The sequence below is a fragment of the Phyllostomus hastatus genome, unplaced genomic scaffold, assembly GCF_019186645.2.
Source record: "Phyllostomus hastatus isolate PE091 unplaced genomic scaffold, TTU_PhHast_1.1 phas_scaffold_585, whole genome shotgun sequence".
Lineage (NCBI taxonomy): Eukaryota > Metazoa > Chordata > Mammalia > Chiroptera > Phyllostomidae > Phyllostomus > Phyllostomus hastatus.
The window spans coordinates 28642483-28665838 of record NW_025334037.1 but is presented as its reverse complement, the minus strand read 5'-3'; the positions used below and the strand labels follow the sequence as shown (position 1 = coordinate 28665838).

Below are 23356 nucleotides of genomic sequence, written 5' to 3'. Positions count from 1 at the left end.
TAGTTCTCCCATCTCCCCCCTTTTATTCTACTCCGCCCTGCACACCCCCTTCCATTCCCAGTCCCCTCCTTTAGTTCATGTCCATGGACCATATACCATATTTTTCGGACCATAAGATGCACTTAGGTTTTAGAGGAGGAAAATAGGAAAAAAAATTTTGAAGCAAAAAAATGTAAAATATTTAATAATATAAATAACATAATATTTTACCAATGTAAATGTAAACAGAACTCAACAGCAACATTAACAACCATCATTCCTCCCAAATTTGGGGAGGGGAAGTGGGTCTTATAGTCCAAAAAATACGGTATACAAATTCTTTGGCTTCTACATTTCCTATACTCTTCTTAACCTCCCCCTGTCTATCTTCTATGTACCATTTATGCTATTTATTCTCTGTACCTTTTCCCCCTCTCTCCCCATCCACTCCCCTGCTGATAACCCTACATGTGATGACATGGAGACATTTCTGTGATTCTGTTCCTGTTCTAGTTGTTTGCTTAGTTTGTTTTTGTTTTTGTTTTAGGTTCAGTTGTTAATAACTGAGTTTGTTGTCATTTTACTGTTCATATTTTTTATCTTTTTTTCTTGGATAATACCCTTTAACATTTCTTATATAAGGGCTTGGTGATGATGAACTCCTTTAACTTGACCTTATCTGGGAAGCACTTTATCTGCCCTTCCATTCTAAATGAAAGCTTTGCTGGATAGAGCAATCTTGAATGTAGGTCCTTTCCTTTCATGACTTTGAACACTTCTTTCCAGTCCCTTCTTGCCTCCAAGGTTTCTTTTGAGAAATCAGCTGACAGTCTTATGGGCACTCCTTTGTAGGTAACTCTGTCCTTTTTTTATGCTGCTTTTAAGATTCTGTTCTTATCTTTAATCTTGGGTAATATAATTCTGATGTGCCTTGGTGTGTTCCTCCTTGGGTCCAACTTCTATGGGACTCTCTGAGCTTCCTGGACTTCCTGGAAGTCTATTTCCTTATCCAGATTGGGGAAGTTCTCCTTCATTATTTGTTCAAGTAAGTTTTCAAGTTCTTGCTATTCCTCTTCTCCTTCTGGCACACCTATGATTCAGTTGTTGGAACATTTAAGATGTCCTGGAGGTTCCTAAGCCTCTCCTCATTATTTTGAATTCATTCAGTTCTGGTTGAATGTTTTTCTTTCTTCTGGCCCACACTGTTGATTTGAGTCTCAGTTTCCTTCCCATTACTCTTGGTTCCTTTTGCATTTTTTTTTATTTCACTTAGGGTAGCCTTCATTTTTTTTCGTCTAATTTGCAAGAATTTTCAACCAATTCTGTGAGCATCCCAATCACCAGCGTTTTGAACTGTGCATCTGATAGGATGTCTATCTCTTCATCACTTAGTTGTATTTTTTTCTGGAGCTTTGACCTGTTCTTACATTTGGGCCATATTTTTGGCTTGGCACGCCTGTTATGTAGTAAGGGTGGGGGAACCTTAGGTGTTCACCAGGGTGGGGCAACCCACATGGCTGAGTTGTGATGCTCTATGTGGGGGAGGGGTCTGAGAGGGAACAATGCCGCTTGTTCCTCTCTCTGCCAGTTTTCAGTCACTTCCCCCGCTATGCACAAGCAAATTGGGCCCTTCTGGTGCTGATTCCCTGGTGGGTGGGCTTGTGTACGTTCTAGAACCCTGTGGGTCTCTCCAGTGAACTCTGCTGTGAGGCTGGGGGTTTCTCCCACCGCCTCAACTCCCACCAGTGTTGTCAGTCAGAGGTTTGAGGCTTTATCCCCCCGCACTGGAACTCTGGGTTGCATAGTCTGTCTCACTCTCCAGTTGTTTCTCCTGGTTTATCTGCAGGCAGATGTGGGACTGCCCGATCTGCCAGCTGCTGCTTTGCCTAGAGTCCTCTCCACCCGGTTGCCCATCTCTACCCTTCCTACCAGTCTGGATGAATGTTTCTTTTTTAACTCCTTGGTTGTTTGACTTCCAGATCAATTTTCTGTCAGTTCTGGTTGTTTTTAAATTTGTTATTGTCCTTGTTTTGGTTGTGTGAGGAGGCACAGTGTGTCTACCTATGCCTCCATCTTGGCTGGAAGTCCAATTTGTGCTTCTTAATCCCTGCACCTTTCCCCTCATTTTCCCCCTTCCCCCTCCCTGCTGATATTCCTCCAAATGATCTCCATATCTATGATTGTGTTTCTGTTCTGCTAGTATGCTTAGTTTGTTATTTGGATTCAATTATTGATAGTTGTGAATTAATTGCCATTTTAATGTTCATTGTTTTTATCTTTTTTTAAAATATAATTCCCTTTAGCGTTTCATATAATAATGGCTTAGTGATAATGAACTTTTTAAATTTTACCTTGTCTGGGGAGCACTTTATCTGACCTTCAATTCTAAATGATATCTTTGCTGGATCGAGTATTCTAGGTTGTAAGTCCTTGCTTTTCATCACTTTGAATACTTCTTGATAGTCCTTTCTAGCCTGCAAAGTTTCTTTTGAGAAATCAGCTGATGTCTATGGGAACTCCTTTGTAGTTAATTGTCTGCTTTTCTTTTGCTGTTTTTAAGATTTTCTCTTTATCTCTAAACCTTTGGCATTTTAGTTATGATGCGTCTTAGTGTGTTCCTCTTTGGGTCCATCTTGTTTGGGACTCTCTGTGCTTCCTGGACTTATATGTCTACTTCCTTCACCAAATTAGGGAAGTTTTCTATCTTTTTTAAAAAAATAAGTTATCAATTTCTTGCTCTTCCTCTTCTCCTCTGGCACCACTATGATTCAGATGTTGGTACGCTTAAAGACGTCCCTAAAGATGTTCCTAAGCCTATCCTTGTTGTTTTTTTTTTTTTTTAATTCAATTCTCTTTTTTCTTCTTGCCATTCTGATTGAATGTTTTTTCCTTCCCTGTGTTTCAAATCTTTGATTTGATTCCCGGCATCATCTTCTCCACTGTGATTCCCTGTAGATTTTTCTTTATTTCACTCAAAGCAACCTTCATTTCTGCCTGGGTCTTTGTTATGCTCTTGAAGTATTCAGTGAGTTCCTACAGCATCTTGATAACTAGTGTTTTGAACTCTGCATCTGATAAGTTGCTTACCTCCATTTCATTTAGTTCTTTTTCTGGAGTTTTGTTCTGTTATTTCATTTGGGCCATATTTCTTTGTTTCCTCATTTTGACAGCCTTTTTGTATTTGTTTCTGTGTATTAGGTAGAGCTGCTTTTACTCCCTGCGTTAGTGGAGTGGCCTATTGTAGAAAGATGCACCTGTTTAAGGTGTATGGGGCTTTAGGTAATCACTTAGGTAATCACTGGGTTGGGGCAACCCATGTCACCACTCTGTTGCTCTCCGGGCTGGGGGAGCTCTCAGCGGGAACAATGCCTCTGCCTGACCTCTGGAGTTTTTCCGAGAGGAAGCTGTCTCCTGACACTCTCACTTCACTCTCTCCCCATATGCCACTGGTGCCGTTCCAGCTGTTGCCCTGGTGTTGAATCCCAGAGGGGGTGGGTCTGCATGAGTCCTAAGACTGTTGCAGGCCCTATAAGAGGAGTCTTTTGAGAATCGCTCAGTTTCTTCTACTGACCCAACCCCCACTGGTTTTCACAGCCAGAAATTATGGGGACTTATCTTCCTGGCACTGGAACCCTGGACTGCGTGGTCTGGACTGGGGCTGGGGTCGCTTGCTCCTGAGGTATCCCTCTTTTTTTTACCCACCACACATTGATGTGGGACCTCTTGTTCCTGTCTCCGTGCTTCCCTGTGCTACTCCGAGTTTCCACTTCTCTCCACCTCTCTGTGCTTCTGCCCCTCCTACAGTCTGGATGAATGGGGTTCTTTAGATCCTTGGTTGGACTTCCACACAGCTCAATCTTCTGACAGTTCTAGGTGATAATTGTTTTGTAGTCTACGTGTATTTTTTGCTATAGTTGTGTGGAGGCATGTTTACCTACGTACGCCTTCATCTTGCCCAGAAATCTATATTTCATCTTCTATATTTATACTTTGGAAGCGAGTCATTAAGTCTAGCTCACCCTCAAAATAAGTGGAGGGCCTAAGTTTCACTTCCTGGAGGGAAGAGTATCTACATATGTTACTTGGAATTTTATAAGGGAGATTTAGCTCTTCCCCCATTTATTTCTTTATTCAACCATTTATATCAAATATATATGTGTTTTGTACTTTGAGTTATAATCAGATTCTATGCTATTCATTTTTTTGCTCAAACTTTTCCAACTTTCACCATTGGGAGCTCTTTTGGGTTGGCTCCTGTGCCCCTTTCACATGTCCCATTCTTTTTTTCTTTTTAAACATCTCCTAACTTACTGGTACTATAAGATGCTCCAAGCCATCTTATATTTTTCCTGCCCTAACCCTAGAATCAGGCATTTCTCCAAGGAACCCAGGTTCCTTTTATTGGACAGTGGCACAAAGAAACTGAAATATAGGTGCTCATTGTGTTCATGGCCAGGGATGTCATTGTTCCTAGGTACTCTCAGTGGACAGAGCTAGGTAATATATGTATGTATACTCACTCTGCACATACATATACTGCACATATGTATAATTGTTTCTATATCATTCCATGTGTGTTTATATTAAGCTAAACATGAATTTATACAGTTTTCTCCAACTTTCAGAGGAAAGTTATGTCCCAAAGAAAAGTCCTTTTTGTAATGTATTTTTTGCAGAGATCTAACTTTTAAACCTGATAATACTTTTTCACAGAAAATACTGTTTTCCATGACTTGATAATGGCAGTTGTTTGTTCCTGGGATATGATCCTTATGTAGAGATGCAGTGAAGGCATAATTCTGACTCAGTTGGAATGTCAGACATTTTTGCATAGATATGATGTCGTATAAGCTATGGTGACCTGTCTCTTCAAACATGACTTGTTATTTTATTGAGATAAAAAACCTACATTTTTGATAATTTGATTATATTTCTTAGAATTTTGTTAGTAAAGTGACTTTTAGGTCCTTTCCGTAAAGCTGAGAAAAAATTGAGTAGTCTGAAGTATTTCCTTGAAATAAAATTCATTCGTTTAATCTGAGTGCCTTTTTTTTCCTCTTTTCAATTGTAAGACTTAAAGTAGCATTTTCTTTATTTGAAAGTCAAAAACATTTTCTTTATCTGGAAGAAAGAAAGAAAGCATTTTCTTTATCTGGAAAATAATACAATAATTAATAAATAATAAAGCTCTGTGTTTTCACCTACCTGCAATTGTAAACTTACTTTTCCCCCACCCTGTATCCTGTTGGATTTGGTTTGCTAGCATTTTATTGAGGATTTTTGCATCAATATTTATTAGTGATATTGGTCTATAGTTTTCTTTTTATTGTATCAGTTGAGTATAGGCTACAGGGAAGCCTGCTCGGAATGTGATATTGACTACTTGGTGCCACCAATTGTGCTAAATGTGACTAAATGACTGAGAAACTCTTCTTCTCAGTACTATGTGTATAGAGAAAGAAATAGAGTTCATATCTCTGACCTTTTTTTTAAGATTTTATTTATTTATTTTTAGAGAGGGAAGTGAGGGAGAAAGAGAGAGAGAGAAACATCAATGTGTGGTTGCTGGGGGCTGTGGCCTGCAACCCAGGCATGTGCCTTGACTGGGAATCAAACCTGTGATGCTTTGGTTCGCAGCCTGCGCTCAATCCACTGAGCTACGCCAGCCAGGGTGTATCTCTGACTTCTTGAATCAGTCTTTTTACCACATTGCTTTCTTTGCCAGGCATAAGAGATTGATAATTAAAATTTTGCTTTTTGAACAATTGTGATTGAACAATAAAAAAAGAATTTCTGAAAAAAATTTTTTGCTTTTTGAGTGGCTTGTGTGAATCTCTACTTTTTGACTGAAGACAAAATATATTCTACCAGGGTTAGTTGCCTGGAAAAGGGAAATGATGGTAGAACCCACATGTGTGCAATTATGGTTGTAAATTATTACTGCCTCTGTGATTCCCACTGTCCCTTAATAAAAGGGACTCCCCATTGTTCCTTTCCCTCCAGCCTCTCTACCCACCTCCCCAGTCCCTGGCAACCACTACTCTACTTTCTGTCTCTGTGGGTATGCCTAAACTGGGCATTTCCTATGGAAGTATACAACATATGGCCTTTTGTGGCTAGATTCTTTTACTCATCATAATATTATGAAGGTTAATCCACATTGAAGTATGTATCAGTACTTCATTCCTCTATATGGATATACCACATTTTGTTTACCCATTCATCAGTTGATGGATTTTCGGTGGGTTGTTTCCACTTTGGAGATATTATGAATAATGCTGCTATTACCATTTATTTACAAGTTTTTGTGTGAACATAAATGTCCACACAGAATGGTTTGTATTCTCTTTCAGGTGCTTTCAGTTCTCTTGGGAATAGATTGTTAATACCAAGTATTTTCCAATTTATATGCTCACCAACAATGTACACAAATTTCAGACCTCTTTTTTAAAAGAATTTTTTGTAATATTGGACATAGTATTTACAAAAAGTTTCTTAATATTTTTGTAAGGTTCTTTTTGCTTCCTAATCAGGAGAATTATACTATTGAAAAAGATGTTTAATATGACTTGCTATATAAAAACATTGTTGAGGAATTTTAGTTACGCTGAAGTTTTAGTTACACATCTGACTGACAGATGTATAATGTATGTTTGGGGTTATTGTACTTACTAGGGTACATTTTGTTTATCCTTGTAGCTTGTTGATGCAGACAAAGTGACCAGATTTGACTCTTCTTGGATGGGATCTGAAAGAGTAATTTTCATTGATGTTTCCCTTTGAAAGTGTTATAAAATAACATCTAAGATTCTTACCAAATGATCATTGACTGGTTTGTAAATAGAAGAGTACAGTACAAACCATTAATAATAAATTGCAGAAAGAACTGGCTTTAATTCATAGGTACAAAACTAGAGATCAATACTGGAAATTAGTACTAAGTAATAATCCACTTACACTTGAACTCTCATACATTACTGGCGGAGGAGGAATGCAAAGTGGTTCATACAGCCACTGTGGAAGACAGTTTGCCAGTTACGTATACAATTAAACGGACACTTATTATACTACCTTGGGTGTTTGCCCAAGAGAAATGCTAACTTGTGCTCATACAAAAATCTGTAGCAGTTTTTTCCTTAATTGCTAAAAACTGGAAGCAGTTCACATGTTCTTTAACTGAAAAGTGAATGAACAAAATAAGTTGGATCATACAATGGAATACTGCTTAGCAATAAAATGGAACAAATTGATATGTGCAAAAACATGGGTTATCTCAGTTGTATTATACTAAGTGAAAAAAAAAAAAAGCCAGACTCAAATGACTGCCTACTGAATGATTCTTTTTATAATGACATTGTGGAAAAGGCAAAATTGTGGAGACGGAATACAGCCCACTGCAGTGATTGCCTGGGGGAGAGAGGTTGACTGCAAAGGGGCACAGGGAATTTCATGGCCCTATGTTGGTCAAAAGTCATATAACTGTGTACTAAACAGTGAATTTTACTGTAAGTTATACCTCAGTAAACCTTACTTAAAAGCTCTTAGCGCAAGGAGTGTCTTCTCTCCCTCCCTGATCCTCAGTAAGGCTGTTTTTAACAACTAGAACATGGGGAGTTAGGAACAGTCAGTGGGAGGGAGCTATACACTTGCTTTTTAGTTTTGGTTTTTTTTTTAAGATTTTATTTATTTTTAGAGAGAGGGGAAGGGAAGGAAGAGAAAGAGAGGGAGAGAAACATCAATGTGTGGTTGCCTCTCATGCACCCCCTACCAGGGACTGGCCCTTGGCCCCAGGCACGTGCCCTGACTGGAAATTGAACCTGTGACTCTTTGGTTTGCAGGCCAGCACTCACTCCACTGAGCAACACCAGCCTGGGCTGCATTTTAGTTTTAAAAGGAATGTAATAGAAAAGCTACATAATAAATACAGGGTGGGGCAAAAGTAGGTTTACAGTTGTATATTTATGGAAAAGATACAGTAATTAATAAATAATAATACAGGAATAGTGTTTCCCATACTTACAACTGTAAACCTGTTTTTGCCTCACCCTGTATTTGTTAAACATTGTATGTATTATTTGCCAAATACTCATATATACCACTGTATTTTAGACACTGCCGTGGGTACTTTACAAATATAATACACTTAAGCCATTTAATTCTAATAACACAATGATATAGGTATTATTACTCTTCCCAGTTTACATATAGAAAACAGAAGTACAGAGAGGTAGGAATTTGTCCAAAGCCACACAGCTAATAAATGGCCCAATCAGGATTTGAACTAAGCACTCTAGTTCCAGAGTCCATGCTCTTAACCATGGACTTAGTTTGTTCCCTTCATTGAATATGCTCTAATAAAAAATACCAGTATTGCTTAAAACTTTTTTTTCCCTTGCTGGTTATGTATACACTAAGTATTTTCCTGTGGTTAATTTGTTGCAGAAAAAAACCATTACAGTGGGGAAAGATTTTTTTTTTAAACATAAGGAATGACACCTTCCTAATACATAGATTATTATAATTTTCCCATGTTCTCTTCTATGTTTTACTCATATGTGTAGGTAATATTTACTAAATAACTTCCTAAAGTTTCCATTTTGCCATTTTAAGGAGAATATTACTACCTTAATTTGTTGACTTATGAAGGTTTTACATGTCCAGTGTAGTCACTTCATCCTATCATAAAGAAAAGAAGCAGTAGCCAAAACAAGATAAGCTATGTTTGGACTGTGATATTTAGAAAGATATCTAAAATTATTTGGAAATACTGTATTTATATAAAATGTATATGAATTTGGGGCAAAAGATAGAAATCCTTATGATAATAATCTTGACTTCTGATGTTAGAGACTGAGCTGTACAATCAACAGATTTTTTTCTCTAAATTTTTAATTCACTAATAAGCACTGCAGTGGGTATATATATTCATTTGTGTGTGTGCACTATATATACTGTGCTTATTGAAATGATCAGGATTCCTATGTCAAAGAAAGTGTTGGTCATACCTTTTATGACAAATATTCAGTATTCATTTTTTACACTGAAGAAAAAGATGATTAAGGTATTGGGTTGGACAAAAAGGGTTTTTTTTTTCCCCATAAGATGGCTCTAGGCTTAGTTGTATTTAACTTCACTTGAAATAATTTTGTTAGATTGTATTGTGACAGCTGTCATATCAGCATGCATTAAAAAAACTTCTCAAAATTGGTGAATTTTTGTGTAGTCATTTTAATATCGAAGATGGAAGAAAATACACATTTTCAGCATATTATGCTTTATTATTTCAAGAAAGATAAAAATGCAATGAAAATGCAAAAAAGAAAATTGCAATGCATGGAGAAGGCACTGTGACTGATTGAACATGTCAAAAGTGGTTTGCAAAGTTCCATGCTGGAGATTTCTTGCTGGATGATGCTTCACAGTTGGGTAGACCAGTTGAAGTTGATAGCAATCAAATTGAGACATTAATTGTGAACAATCAACATTATATCATGTGGAGATAGCTGACATACTCAAAATATCCAAATCAATAAAGTCATTGGTGAAAATGAAAAATGTGTCTTTTATTTTATGGAAAATACCATATGAACTTTTGTCCAACCCAGTACATTCCAGTCCTTGACCTTGAAGTGTTCACAATCAATGGAAGGCTGCTCTACAAACCATTATTATTCTCAGAATAGTGTGATGAGCTTGATGAGGATATAATGGGAAAATAACGGGGTCTATATATTAACCCTGATGCTTAGGCTATTTCCTGAATCAATTTTTTCACCACTGGAGGAGAGAGAGGATTGTGATACTAGGAACTGATCATCTCCTTTGTTTTTGGAACATTACCTGTATTGCCACAAAAAAATGAGGTCCACTCAACCGTGGTGTGGAATCTTCCTGGTTGGTCCTTAATTTGCCTTAAAAATTCTGTGTTGGAAGAGGCCCCGTAGTCCTGCAGACCTTTTTTATTTTTATTGTATTTTTTTACCATTACCATTTATTCTAATCCCTCCTCCTCTTTGGAAAAAAAAATCTTAATTACCTAACTCAGACATATCATTTACTTAGCCTTGACTTCTCTAAGACCTTCCAAATAAAAGTAACCTGGATCTGCTCCCTAGTAGAGCAGTTTTTATGCCTGTCCTTTGGAATGTACATTTCCACTTGAACCTCTTTTTGGGATGATAGATGTTAGGGCATTTATTAATGGTCTTTAGCTTCACTAAATTGAGTTTCTTACTGGTCTGGTGGTGATTGAAGGCTTTAGTAAGTTGTGTTTATTAAGTTTAAGTGGAGTAATACAGGCTTAAGAAACACACAGCCCTTGCCTGTGTGGCCCAGTTGTTTGGAGCGTCCTCCTTTAAACCAGAACATCTAGGCTGGGTTGTATTCCCACCAGGGCACATACCCTGGTTGTGGGCTCCATCCTGGTTGGGGTGTGTATGAGAAGGCAACCAATCAGTGTTTCTCACATCCATGTCTGTCTGTCTGTCTCTCCCCCCGCCCTGCACCCCGCACCCTTTCCCTTTTTCTCCCTCTCTCTAAATGCAATGAACAAATGTCCTCCGGTGAGGATTAAAAGCACACACACACACACCCTGGCCAGGTAGCTCAGTTGATTAGAGCGTCGTCCAGATAAGACAAAGTTGCAGATTGGATCCCTGGTCAGGGCACATACAAGAATCAGCCAATGACTGCAAAAATGGGTGGAATAGCAAATTGATGTTTCTCTTTCTCCTCTCCCTTCCTCTCTAGAAATCAATAAATACACATACAAACCTTTCTTGACATATGCAGGAGACACAAAATGCAGTCAAACCTTGTAAACTGAGATTGAGGAAAACTTCCTATGAAAAAAAATTAAAACTCATTGATAAACTATGGAGAGCTCAGAGACACTACTTTACTCAGATATTAGACTCAGACTTGTCTCAACCCTTCATATTAAATTAGATGAATGAAAAATTGTATTTGCATGCAAGATTCTTTATCTAGATACATAGATTTGTAGTGAATCTTGGCCAATTTTGAAAGATTACATTTTACTCACAAGAAGAGTGTTAGTTTTCTATTTCATCTGTTACCTTCCTACCCATCTTGTATCATTGTGTGGGATTCCTCTAATTGAGAGAAGAGACAGGAGTCGGTGAGAGGGTTAGTGAAGCAGTACCGGCTGCCAGAAATCTTTTCTGGGCTTCTGAGTTGCCATTTGAAGAACACTGACTCTTAAGTTAAAGAAGTAAGCAGCTTACATAACGGGGTCTATATATTAACCCTGATGCTTAGGCTATTTCCTGCATCAATTTTTTCACCACTGGAGGAGAGAGAGGATTGTGATACTAGGAACTGATCATCTCCTTTGTTTTTGGAACATTACCTGTATTGCCACAAAAAAATGAGGTCCACTCAACCGTGGTGTGGAATCTTCCTGGTTGGTCCTTAATTTGCCTTAAAAACTCTGTTGGAAGAGGCCCCTTAGTCCTGCAGACCTCCGGGTGAACGGCAGCGGCCCCTTTAAACTATTAGTGTTTGCGGGAAGGGGGCCCAGGAGGGGCGGTCTCTCAGCACGCTCTGGGCCCCGCCCCTGGAGGAGGTGGTTCCCAGCGGGCCAGTAGCACCACTGCTGCCGCCCGCCCGCCCCGGTATTCCTGCTGATTCTGCTCGGACTTTAGGGCCTCTCCCTGCCTGGGGAGCGTAAGTGTCAAACTGCGGGCGGGGGGTCTAGCATCCCGTGCCCAGGCCGGAAGCCCTGGTGGACAGTTCAGGGGACTTTCCTGGCCTATCAGCGGCTAAGGCCGACGAAAAAGCATAAACAATGCCAGTTGCTGTGAGCTTTAAGCCTGGGGCATCTGCTTTACTTCTGGGTGGTGGCAGTGGCCCTAGCGTGCTTGTTTGGATGTGCAGTGATTGAGCAGTACCCACGACCTGGCTTTGCCTACCCTGGTTCCTACCAAGAGTAAGGAGAGAATTGCTTTTACCCGAATATAACCTTGTTGAGCTGGATGGTTGCAGCTGAATCCAGTGCCCTTGAACCTTGGGTCCTTAGCCTGGGATTTGGAGACCTGAGTAGTTTCGGGACGAGTAAGCGTTAGGTTTTCACCTACCGTGGTACAGTTGAGCAGTAACTCTTAAAGTTGACCTAATTCACAGCCAGGCTTAGTTTACATCCTCCCCAGAGGCCCGTGTTGTTGTCGGGTCCACCTTTTGGAGACATTGGCAGTGATCATCTGTTAGGGAGAGTCCAGTTAACTTTCTTTCCTGCTAATGTGTAGAGACAGCTCTTTATAGCTCTTCCCCTTCTCTGAAGGAATTTATGGGAGACCACCTTCCCAGGACTAGAACAGCAAGCATACCCAAGTTCGTTGAGATAACTTGCTAGAGAAGCAGTTTAGATTTATGGCTCCCTGATAATGCAGAATACTCCAGCAAAAGGATAATTCTTGTCCTTGTTAATGGTAATTACCTGGAGACACTGAGGCTTTTTAAAAGGAAAGGGCTGGTGGGGGGGGGGGCATAAGGGGACTAAATGGTCATTGTAGAAATACAATAAAGAGTTAATAAAAAATGAAAAGTGAAGGAGGAGAAAAAGAGGAAACCCTTGTCATTTTGTTACCGGTTACCTAGAAATTTTGTCTGGCTTGGCCAAGTAATAAAACTTAAATTTTGTATGCCAGTTACATAATTGTTATGCTTCCTTAATCCAGTTACTTGTTCCTAGACATGATTTGAGCGTTTGTGTATTCTGTTTTATCCTTATTTTATAATTTTTTTTTTTGCAGTGAGACTATCATCACATCTCATCTGTCATTCAAAGATGTTTTTTGAGTGGGCAAAAATTTTCCTCAAACTTCCCTCAGATTCACTGTGTGCTTCTGCAGTAGCATTTCCTTAGCCAGAAGTGAGAGTCTAGGAATGGTAATCAGATCCAGATCTTTTGTATTGTGGTAGTGAAGAGCTTTTGTAGGTCAAAGGCTTGGAAATTAGCCATAAAATAGTTCCACTGCCATAGCTTCTTCCTGAGTAGAAAGCTAAAACAATCTGTTTAATAGCTGTATAATTATTCTTATAGACTGTCAAGGTATAGGAAAGGTACCGGTGGGAACTGAGAAAGACTAGTGGCCTGGGAGACAGGAGGCAGAAGTTCTAGAGCCAGCTCTAACATTGGTCAGGACTTCATCTCTTTGTGCCTTACTTCTATTTGGTTGACAAATGAGAAAATTCATAGATTGCTTGAGTCTGTTATGAAAGTATATAATGCATATTTAGTAGGTAATTTGTTATTTCATTGAATACAGAACTGAAAAGTCACAAAGTTGAAATTTATTCTAAGTTCTGCCTTTATGTGTGACTTTAGAAACATTTTTTAACTTCTGGTCTAAAAATAAACAGTTACATTTAAACTTTTTCCAGCAGTGGTGTGGACTGTATGGGATTTTAGCTTTTTGAAAGACATTTTAGATACATCAGTGGTGTAAGATTATATTATTTCCATAGAACTGATATATTTTAACTGCCCTCCTTACCTTTACCTCTGGTGTAAGCTAGGGTAAAACCTAAGAGATCTGAATAATTTGAAGTTTCTGAATATTTTGTAATATGGACTAGATTGAACCATAGCAAGCATTATATATAGTATTTCAAATTAATTTTATTAATGCTTCTCATTGTTGGCAATTTGATTCATTCGTAAAGCATCAAACCTTGCTATGTAATGAAAACTTGATTTTCTGTGTCTGTGTTTATAAAATCCAGACCCCTCTGTTCATCCCTGGTGCCTTATTTCTAACCACTTGAAGATCATATTTCTCAAGTCTGAAACCAGACTTATCATATTCCTTACCTCTCCTTCACATCCCCCAAACAAACAACCTAAAACAACTTTTTGACATATTTTTCTGTCATTGGTACCACTGTTCCCCCGTCACCTAGACTGGGGTCTTCTACTAGACTTCTTCCTGCTCACACATCCTTAGTTGCTAAGGCTTATTGATTCTACTTCTTTAATGAAACTCCTTTCAGTCTCTCCTGTTCACCTCCATTCCTACTTCCAAACCCCCTTTCTGGCTGCTATTTCTCTTTACCCTGGAATACTGCAGTAATTCCCTATCAACACTCTACTTTCAGTGTCTCAGGTTCAATCCCCAGTCAGGGAACATGCCTGGGTTGCAGGCCATGGCCCCCAGCAACCTCACATTGATGTTTCTCTTTCTCTCTTTCTCCCTCTCTTCCCTCTCTAAAAATAAATAAATAAATAAGAATGTAGGGGGGAAAAAAACTACTTTCTTTCTCTCCCAATTCATTCTACATAGACTTTTCTAAAGTAAACAGGATCGCATCATTGCCCTGCTTCAGTTTATCAGCATCCTCTGCTGTTTAGCTTAATATTCAGGATTCTGCATGATCTGAGCCTGATCTACCTTTCTGGTCTTAACACTCCAGTAAATGGAGCCATTCAGTGTTCCTCAAACATGCTTAGGACTTTTTTATACCCGAGACTGCCTTTCTTATTTTCTCAGTCTAGAACATCTCTTCCACTCCTGTTTTGTTTCATTTTGGAAAAAGCCCACCTATCATTCATCACTAAGCTCAGATGTCATCCTTTCTGTGAGATTTTCACTGACCATCCCTCCCTCACTGGTGGTTAATCCTGTCTTTGAGTTCTCATAACCTTCATTTGTCCCTTGCTAATGTCACTTTTCATATACACTGTATTTTGTATTATTATTTATTTACACATATTATTTGTTACTCCTGTGAACTCATTGAGCATATAATGGAAATTCAGTGAACGAATGTTTTAGGTGAAATTGGAATGGAGTAATTCCTTATTATTAGGTCCTACTATGAGAAGGGACTCTAACCTTTACCGCCAGCCTATGCACTTGTAAAGTGATTGGTCACTTTAACAAATAAATCTTATTTCCTAAGAACTTTTATTAGTAAACTTTGTTAGTTTGGGGGTTTTTTTATTGAATTCAATGTTTTTTGAGATTGGCTTTTTTAAAAAGATTTTATTTATTTATTTTTAGAGAGAGGAAGGCAGGGGGAAAGAGAGAGAGAGAAACATCAGTGTGTGGTTGCCTCTCACATGCCCCCTACTGGGGACCTGGCCCGCAATCCAGGCATATGCCCTGAGTGGGAATCGAACTGATGACCCTTTGGTTTGTGCTCAATCCACTGAGCCACACCAGCCAGGGCTCACAGTCAATTTTAGAATATTCTTACTACCTCAGAAAAAAACTCCATACCCCCTAGTCTCCTAATATCCCCACACACCTCAGCCCTAGGCAACCACTGATCTACTTCCTGTCTCTATAGATTTGCCTATTCTGGATATTTCATATAAGTGGAATATACAATATGTGGTCCTTTGTAACTGGTTTCTTTCACTTATCATATTTGCAAGGTTCATCTATGTTGTACCATGTATCAGTACTTCATTTTTTTAATTGTGGCAAAATAAACATAAAAGAGACCATTTTAACCATTTTTAAGTGTGAAGGTCAGTGGTGTCAAATACATTGATAATGTTGTACGACAATCATCACCATCCATTGCCACAATCTTTTCACCTTATAAAACTTTATACCCATTGAACAATAACCCACTATTCCCTTACTCCATCCATCTACTGGAAATGACCATTCTTTCTGTCTCTACGATTTCGATGACTTTAAGCACCTCATATAAGTGGAATATTACAATATTTGTCTCTTTGTGACTGGCTTATTTCATTTAGCATAATGACCTCAAGGTTCATCCAGGTTATAACACGTCAGAATTTCTTTCCTTTATTGGGTGGGGGGGGAATTAAAGGTGTTTTATTGACTATCTTATTTGAATCTGCTTACAATGAAAACTGCCTAATATGTAAAGTAATGAATGAAAAGGTTTCTTTTAAGTCATTATTGAATACAAATTCACAGCTTAACATTGTGATTTAAGAAGAAAGCAGGAGAGCATGCAACTGCTCTAACACACAGGGTTAAAGAAAGGTAAAAGTACATTGCTTTGGTAACTCTAAATATACAAATAGAATATTTACCAGATCTTCCCTGTAGTCCAGCACTGCTTAATTTCCAAATATACAGTCATTCAAAACCTGAAGGAAACATTAAAAATGTTCCAAGCTACTTTACTGAACATTAATGAATATCGTGTCTTCAAGATGTTAGAGCTAAAAATACTATTGTTTTTAAAGTTAAAGGCTATGGGAATAATAAAAGTATCATTATTTTGTTTTGTTTAATCCTATAGATGGCTTTAAAGGTATCAATTATGTTAAAAGAAGATTGATCTCACAGAAATCAGTTCTAGAATGAAAGCCATCCTCTTGGAAAAATGTTAAGATTTATAACATTTTCCAACCAATTCATATTAATCTAATCACCTATTTCTAAACAGTTTAATCAAGGGGGTTTGTATTAACACTCCTCTTATTATATACTGGCAGTTGGAATGGAGTTCCTATGGTGCTATTGTGGAAACTTTTCTCTAAGATCTGACCCTAAAAATGACATCCATGTTTAGTGTTAAATTACTGACCTCTAAAGAATAAGGAATCAAAGGCATCGAGAGGCACAGAACTGATATTTTCATTGGGGAAACTCTTAGTCTCTTCTACAGTCAAGTCCTAACTATACCATAATCAAGTCTCATCCAACTCCTGATTAGCTCTTACCCTTTAAGAATTACATACTATGCTGTGATTAGATACTGAAGAAAATAAAAACATTTGAAAATAAGTGAGGAAATAGAAACATGGAATTTCTCACAAGGCCCTGGATCAAAAAAAAAGTGTAAGAATTCTTTTTTTATACTTTTTAAAGTTAACATTTCATAGATTTTTCTTTATCTTTTTTAAAATATATTTTATTCATTATGCTATTACAGTTGTCCCATTACCCCCCCTTCATTCCCCTCCACCCTGCACACCCTCTCCCACCCACATTCCCCCACTTAGTTCATGTCCATGTGTCATAAGTTCTTTAGCTTCTACATTTCCCATACTATTCTTGCCCTCCCCCTATCTATTTTCTACCTACCATCTATTTTCTACCTACCATCTACCATAAGTACCATTTATGCTACTTATTCTCCGTACCTTTCCCCCCTCTCCTCTTCCCACTCCCCTGTTGCTAACCCTCCGTGTGATCTCCATTTCTGTGGTTCTGTTCCTGTTCTAGTTGTTTGCTTAGCTTCTTTTTGTTTTTGTTTTAGGTGTGATTGTTAATAATTGTGAGTTTGCTGTCATTTTACTATACATGTTTTTTATCTTCTTTTTCTTAGATAAGTTCCTTTAATACTTCATAAAATAAGGGCTTGGTGATGATGTACTCCTTATACTTGACCTTATCTGAGAAGCACTTTATATGCCCTTCCATTCTAAATGAAAGCTTTGCTGGATAGTGCAATCTGGGATGTAGGTTCTTGTCTTTCATGACTTGGAATACTTCTTTCCAGTCCCTTCTTGCCTCCAAGGTTTCTTTTGAGAAATCAGCTGACAGTCTGATGGGAACTCCTTTGTAGGTTACTGTCTCCTTATCTCTTGCTGCTTCTAGGATTCTCTCCTTCATTTTTACCTTGGCTAATGTAATTCTGATGTGCCTTGGTGTGTTCCTTCTTGGGTCCCACTTCTTTGGGGCTCTCTGAGCTTCCTGGACTTCCTGGAAGTCTATTTCCTTTGCCAGTATGGGGAAGTTCTCCTTTATTATTTGTTCAAATAAGTTTTCCACTTGTTGCTTTCCTCTTCTCCTTCTGATACCCCTATGATTCAGATGTTGGATCATTTAAAGATGACCTGGAGGTTCCTAAGCCCCTCCTCATTTTTTTGAATTCTTATTTCTTCATTCTTTTCTGGTTGTATTTTTTTTTCCTTCCTTCTGGTCCACTCCATTGATGTGAGACCCAGCTTTCATTCCATCACTGTTGGTTCCCTGTGCATTTTTCTTCATTTCACTTATTGTAGCCTTCATTTTTTCATCTAATTTGTGACCAAAATCAACCAATTCTGTGAGCATCCTGATCACCAGTGCTTTGAACTGTGCATCTGATAGGTTGGCTATCTCTCGGTTGCTTAAAAGTACTGGTTGCAGAGCTTTCAATTCTGTTTGAACCATCTTTTTTTTTTTCCTTTGGTCTGGTCAAGCCTGTTATATATGAGGAGCGGAGCCTTAGGTGTTCACCAGGGCAGGGTACCCCAGTCTCTGGGTTGTGATGTTGTATGTGAGGGTGGGGTCTGAGAGGGAACATTGGTGCTTGCTCCTGTCTCAGTCGGACCTCAGTCCCTTCTGCTGCTTCCCCTGAGCAAACTGGGCCCCTCTGGTGCCAGTTCCCATGTGGGTGAGCTTGTGCACACTGTGGGACTTTGCAGGGATCTCTCCTGTGAGGCTGGGAGTCTCTCCCTGCGCCTCAACCCCGACAGGTGTTTTTAATCAGTGCCCCAAAGCTCTGTTTCCCAGTGCTGAGATCCTGGGTTGCGCGGCAGTGCCTTGCTTCACAATCACCGCCTCACTAGGCCTGCCGGTTACCACCCCTGGGCTGGGGTCTACCAGCTGCCACTTGTGTGGTCAGGGTCCACCTGCTGCGGTCTTGCACGCCCCGGATGCGTTACGCACCTGGTCCCAATGCTCTCTGCTCTCTGTGCTGCAACCCATGCCTGGCTGCCCGACTCTGCCCCTCCTACCGGCCTGGATGAATGGGTCTATTTTAACTCCTTGGTTGTCGGACTTCCATACAGTTCAATTTTCTGTCAGTTCTGGTTGTTATTCTCTTTCTAAATTATTGTTATCTCTATCTTGGTTGTGCGAGGAGGCACAGTGTGCCTCCATCTTGGCCAGAAGTCTACATGAAATCTTTTGAAAATAATCACTAGTAGTGATCTTATTAATATACACAGATCATCACTTTGTTTAAATTGTCGTGTTAACTTACCAGTGAAATAGTAAACCAATGTTTTAAACAATTTTATAGATTGTCTTGTTGTTGTTACTGTCACTCTCAACAATATACAAAAATAATGCTACTGGACTATCCACCTATCCCATCTCCATGTCCTGCAAAGTCCTAGGCCCTGGAAAGAGACTGATCATCAGTCTTCACTGTAGATGTCCCCTGCAAAGGGTAGGTGCATGTGGCTGCCAGTGACACTGGGCAATTGAGATAAATCTGACAGGCTCTAGATCGGGACCTGAGTTCTTTGCACACCAGGGAAACTGGCTAGCTTGTGTTTATATTCTTCCAGTTTATGTTCTTTCTCTGCAAGGGCTTCCTTTTTGACAATGAAGAAAATCTGCTAACATTCTAGTGAGTTGCTTCCTATCATCTATTTCAGCTGCAAATCTGCCATTGTAATCTGCAACAACATACAAACATCCTCTACCATTTTAGAAAGCCTTTCTCCGGATTCTTTATCTGTGATCTAGTAGGGATGTTTCTTGGACTTAAACAAGTGAAGAAGCTATCCTCTGTTGAACTGCCGTATCACCTGAAGCAGCATTTACTAGATCTCGTAATGTTCTAATGGGATCTAGAGTCTGTGGTGGTTCCCTTGGAGATCCTAGAGATGAACAGTTTTCATTTTCATCCACCTTTATCTGTTCGTAACTTCGCTTCCTAGCCTTCTTATAGCCACACAGAGCTTGCTTAAATTGTTCTAATACATCATTTTCATAAACAGACCTTTCCTCCGGGTTCGATAATTCTTCCATGGTGTTTCTTACAACTTTCATCAGTTTCACTTGAAATGTGCTTAAAAGCCTCCACCTTAATTGGTGCAAAATCTTTGTAAACTCTGGCCCCTGCCTTTTGCTGTTCTGAGTGACATCATTGGCTAGGTAGAGAAAGGTAAGCTTCATGTTTGGTATGGTTTTAGGCAGCTCCCATTCCAGCACAGTGATGATAGAGCCAGAGTGCTTCAGGTGGTGGTGGATGAGTCACAGGGACAAGGTTGCTCAAGTCTGACAGCTTGTTTTCCAGCGCTGCCTCAGAGAAAACATCGTCCCTCAGACACCACATTCATACTGTCCGACGCAGTGGGGCGAGGGGAGGAGAGTTTTGCCAAACTCACTTCGACCTTGCCCCCTCACTCCACCTTTCACCACACTATAACCAAGCCCCCATGCAAATTCCAGAATTTCTTTACTTTTTTTAGGCTCAGTAGTATTCCAGTGTATGTGTAGACTACTTTGTGCTTATCCATCAATGAATACTTGGGTTGCTTCTACATTTCAGCTACTGTGAATAATGCTGCTATGAACATGGGTGTACAAATATCTCTTGAGAACCTGTTTTCAATTCTCTGGGGCATAAACCTAGAAGTGGAATAGCTGGCTCATATGGTAATTCTATTTTTAATTTTTGAGGAACTGCCATACTATTTTTCACAGCAGCTGCACTATTTTACATCCCACCAACAGTGTACAAGGGTTTCCAATTTCTCCATATCCCTATCAACACTTTTTTTTTCTTATAGTAGCATCTTAATGGGTGTGGGGTGATATCTAATTGTAGCTTTGATTTGAATTTCCTTAATGATTAGTAATGTTGAACATCTTTTCATGTGCTTATTGGTCATTGGAGAAATGTCTATTCAAGTCCTTTGCCCAGGGTTTGTTGTTGTTGTTGTTGTTGAGTTTTAGAAGTTCTTTATGGCACTTCATTTCTTTTTATTACTGAGTAATATTCTTGTATGGATTTACCACATTTTATTTATTCATCAGTGGATGGACATTTGACTTGTTTCCATTCTTCAGCTATTATGAATGATAGTTTGGTTTCAACTTGCTGTGTATATTGAAGACAGTAGGCCCTGGCTGTATAGCTCAGTTAGCGCATTGTCCCAGTTAGAGCACATAGTAAGAAACCACCAATGAATGCACAAATAAATGGAACAACAAATCAATGTCTCTCTCTTTCAAATCAAAAGAAAAAAGAAAACAGCACTGCTTTTCTCTGAAGAAACCATTCAAGCTTTTAACTTGTGTGACAGTTCATGAAATTGTTAACTTTGATTCTATACACATTTTATTTTATACTAACTCTGAGGTTACTAATTACTACTTTTTTCAATATGTTCTGAATGTTCCCAGGGCCTTTACTTTCCTTTGTGATAATGATTAAAATTTGCAGTAGAGGCAAAGCTTAGCTTTTAAATAGTGGTTACTTTAATGACCTGCCCCACCCCAAATGTTCTTGAATTATGTAGTCAGACATTTAGAACTAATAGGAGTTATGGAGATCACAATTCACTACCCTTTATTTATTTATTTTTTTGCTAATTGCAAAGAAAGATTTTCCTTTTCAGCTAGTAGAGTCAGCTCTCAGTGGAATGGGAGGGAGAGTTGAACTTCATGAGTAACTCCAAGTTACAGTTAAACATGTAACCATTCTTCTCTTAACCAAAGACAGCTTAACAGTGTGTTAAGGCCCAACTGAGTAGTTAGGCTTGATTATTAGGCTGCTGCTGATTAGGGATGATTTCCTTTTACCAACTAACGGCATTTTATTTTATTTTATTTTTTTTAAAGATTTTATTTATTTATTTTTAGAGAGGGAAGGGAGAGAGAGAGAGAGAGAGAGAGAGAGAGAGAGAGAGAAACATCAATGTGCGGTTGCTGGGGGTTATGGCCTGCAACCCAGGCATGTACCCTGGCTGGGAATCGAACCTGGGACACTTTGGTTCCCAGCCCACGCTCCATCCACTGAGCTACGCCAGCCAGGGCTTCAACTAACGGCATTTTAAATTTCTCTAAATTACCTGAGCCGTTTTGGAGGCAAATAAACTTGTCTTTTATATATATTCTCATTCACTCTTCATATTTTCATTGAGTTAAATAATCACCAAAATAAATCTTATTATTTATAAAGTATGAATAGTTTTCACTGTAGATCATTTAGAAACCAGATACAGATAAATTATAGGAATTTCACCAAACTAGGAATCAAGAAATCTATTGCAGACCAGCCTCTCCCATATAAGTGACTGTTGCACACTTCTCTAGCATTCATCTCAAACTCGGCTTGTCCAAATTCATCTGTATCCCTCTCTTCCACCCCTTCTGCATTCACTCAGTAAGGACGTTCTTTGACATTCCTTAATCCATCCATTTTTCTCCATCAGCATTCCTACTACCACCCTTAGGTCCAGGCTACCATCATCTTTCATTTAGACTACAGCCTCCTGATTTCCCTCCACTGTTACTGCCTTCCGAGCCATTCTTCACATTGCTTTTACATTCACATTACAGAGTCCTCAAACAAAGCAAGTTTGATAGAATGTGCATTTTTTTTTCTACTGACAATCCTTCAAAATCTCCTTTTACCTTTGGGATAAAGTCCAAATTCCTTAACATTGCTTATAAGACCTTGTAGGGTCTGATCTTAACTACTTTGCAGCCTGACTCTACACCCCTTACTTTCCTTATTGCATTTTATACTTTACCCTCACCGAACCTGTTTCTCAGTTCCTCAGACCACCATAATAAAAGAAGCTAGAGTAGGTTCTGTGGCTGTTTCTAAACTCTTATCTGTATTTCTGTACTTATCTCTGAATGATAAGTTTGTGAACCAGCACACATCTTTGAACCACACTTTGAGTAGCTCTGAGTTGTAGTACACCACGTGGATTAATTTTACAAATGAAATTTTAAATGGCAAAAGCAAGTTATGGAGAATTACAAACAATAAGATAACAACTTTCTAAAGCTCACAAGTGCAGTTAATTTTGGTGTTTAGGAATATGTGACTGTAACTACAGCATAGAACTAAACAAATTCAGGGAGGTGCTTCTGTGGGGAGAAGGATGGAGTAGGAAAGAAATGAGTGGGTACAGTAATAATATTGATAGTTTCTAATTTTCAGGTTGGGTGGTAGGTCAACTTTATTGTAGTGCTTCATAACTCTCATTGCGTATGTTTTCTTAGATATGTAAAAATTAAATTCTAAAATTAATTTTATAACTAAAATAATTATGGGGAAAAATGAGTGGAGAAGTGCTTTTTTCCTTAGTGGATCAATCCTGGAAGAAGACAAACACAGAGGCAGAGCAGGAGTCCTCAGCATCACATGCTTGCACAAACACTGCATCCATTATTCAGTGACTGGGAGGCTTGGGAATGAAGCAGGCCTTTCCTTTCAATAGAAAGATCATAAACACCAACTTTTAAAAACTCAGACTATAACATGGTAGAAGCCATTTCAGAAAGTATAACAATGGCATCTAAATTTTCTGAGGCACTTTGGCTGAATAACCTGTTTCTTCGTGTTTCCAAAAGTAATGAACAGGAGAAAAAGTATTATAGTGAACTCATAGAATACTGACAGTTGAATATTGTTGTTGACATTCTGTTGGTTGGGAAATGGTTTAAAAGATTTCGTTGAGTGT

At 38.8% G+C, this 23356-nt stretch overlaps 1 protein-coding gene and 1 pseudogene across 4 annotated transcripts in view; one reads left to right on the top strand and one right to left on the bottom strand.

The window, feature by feature from the left end:
- CKAP5 (cytoskeleton associated protein 5) overlaps positions 1-23356 on the top strand; it is an 88541-nt gene that overhangs the window by 6570 nt on the left and 58615 nt on the right. The window contains exon 1 of one of the 4 annotated variants that reach the window (XM_045825173.1): positions 11603-11667. The exons of 2 other annotated variants lie outside the window; for them this stretch is intronic. The gene's annotated coding sequence lies outside the window, so the exon portion shown is untranslated. Of the gene's footprint in view, positions 1-11602; positions 11668-11910; positions 11930-23356 lie in introns of those variants that run through there. One more of the 4 variants, XM_045825174.1, reaches the window with a different exon arrangement.
- Positions 19064-19989, bottom strand: LOC123809934 (annotated as a pseudogene).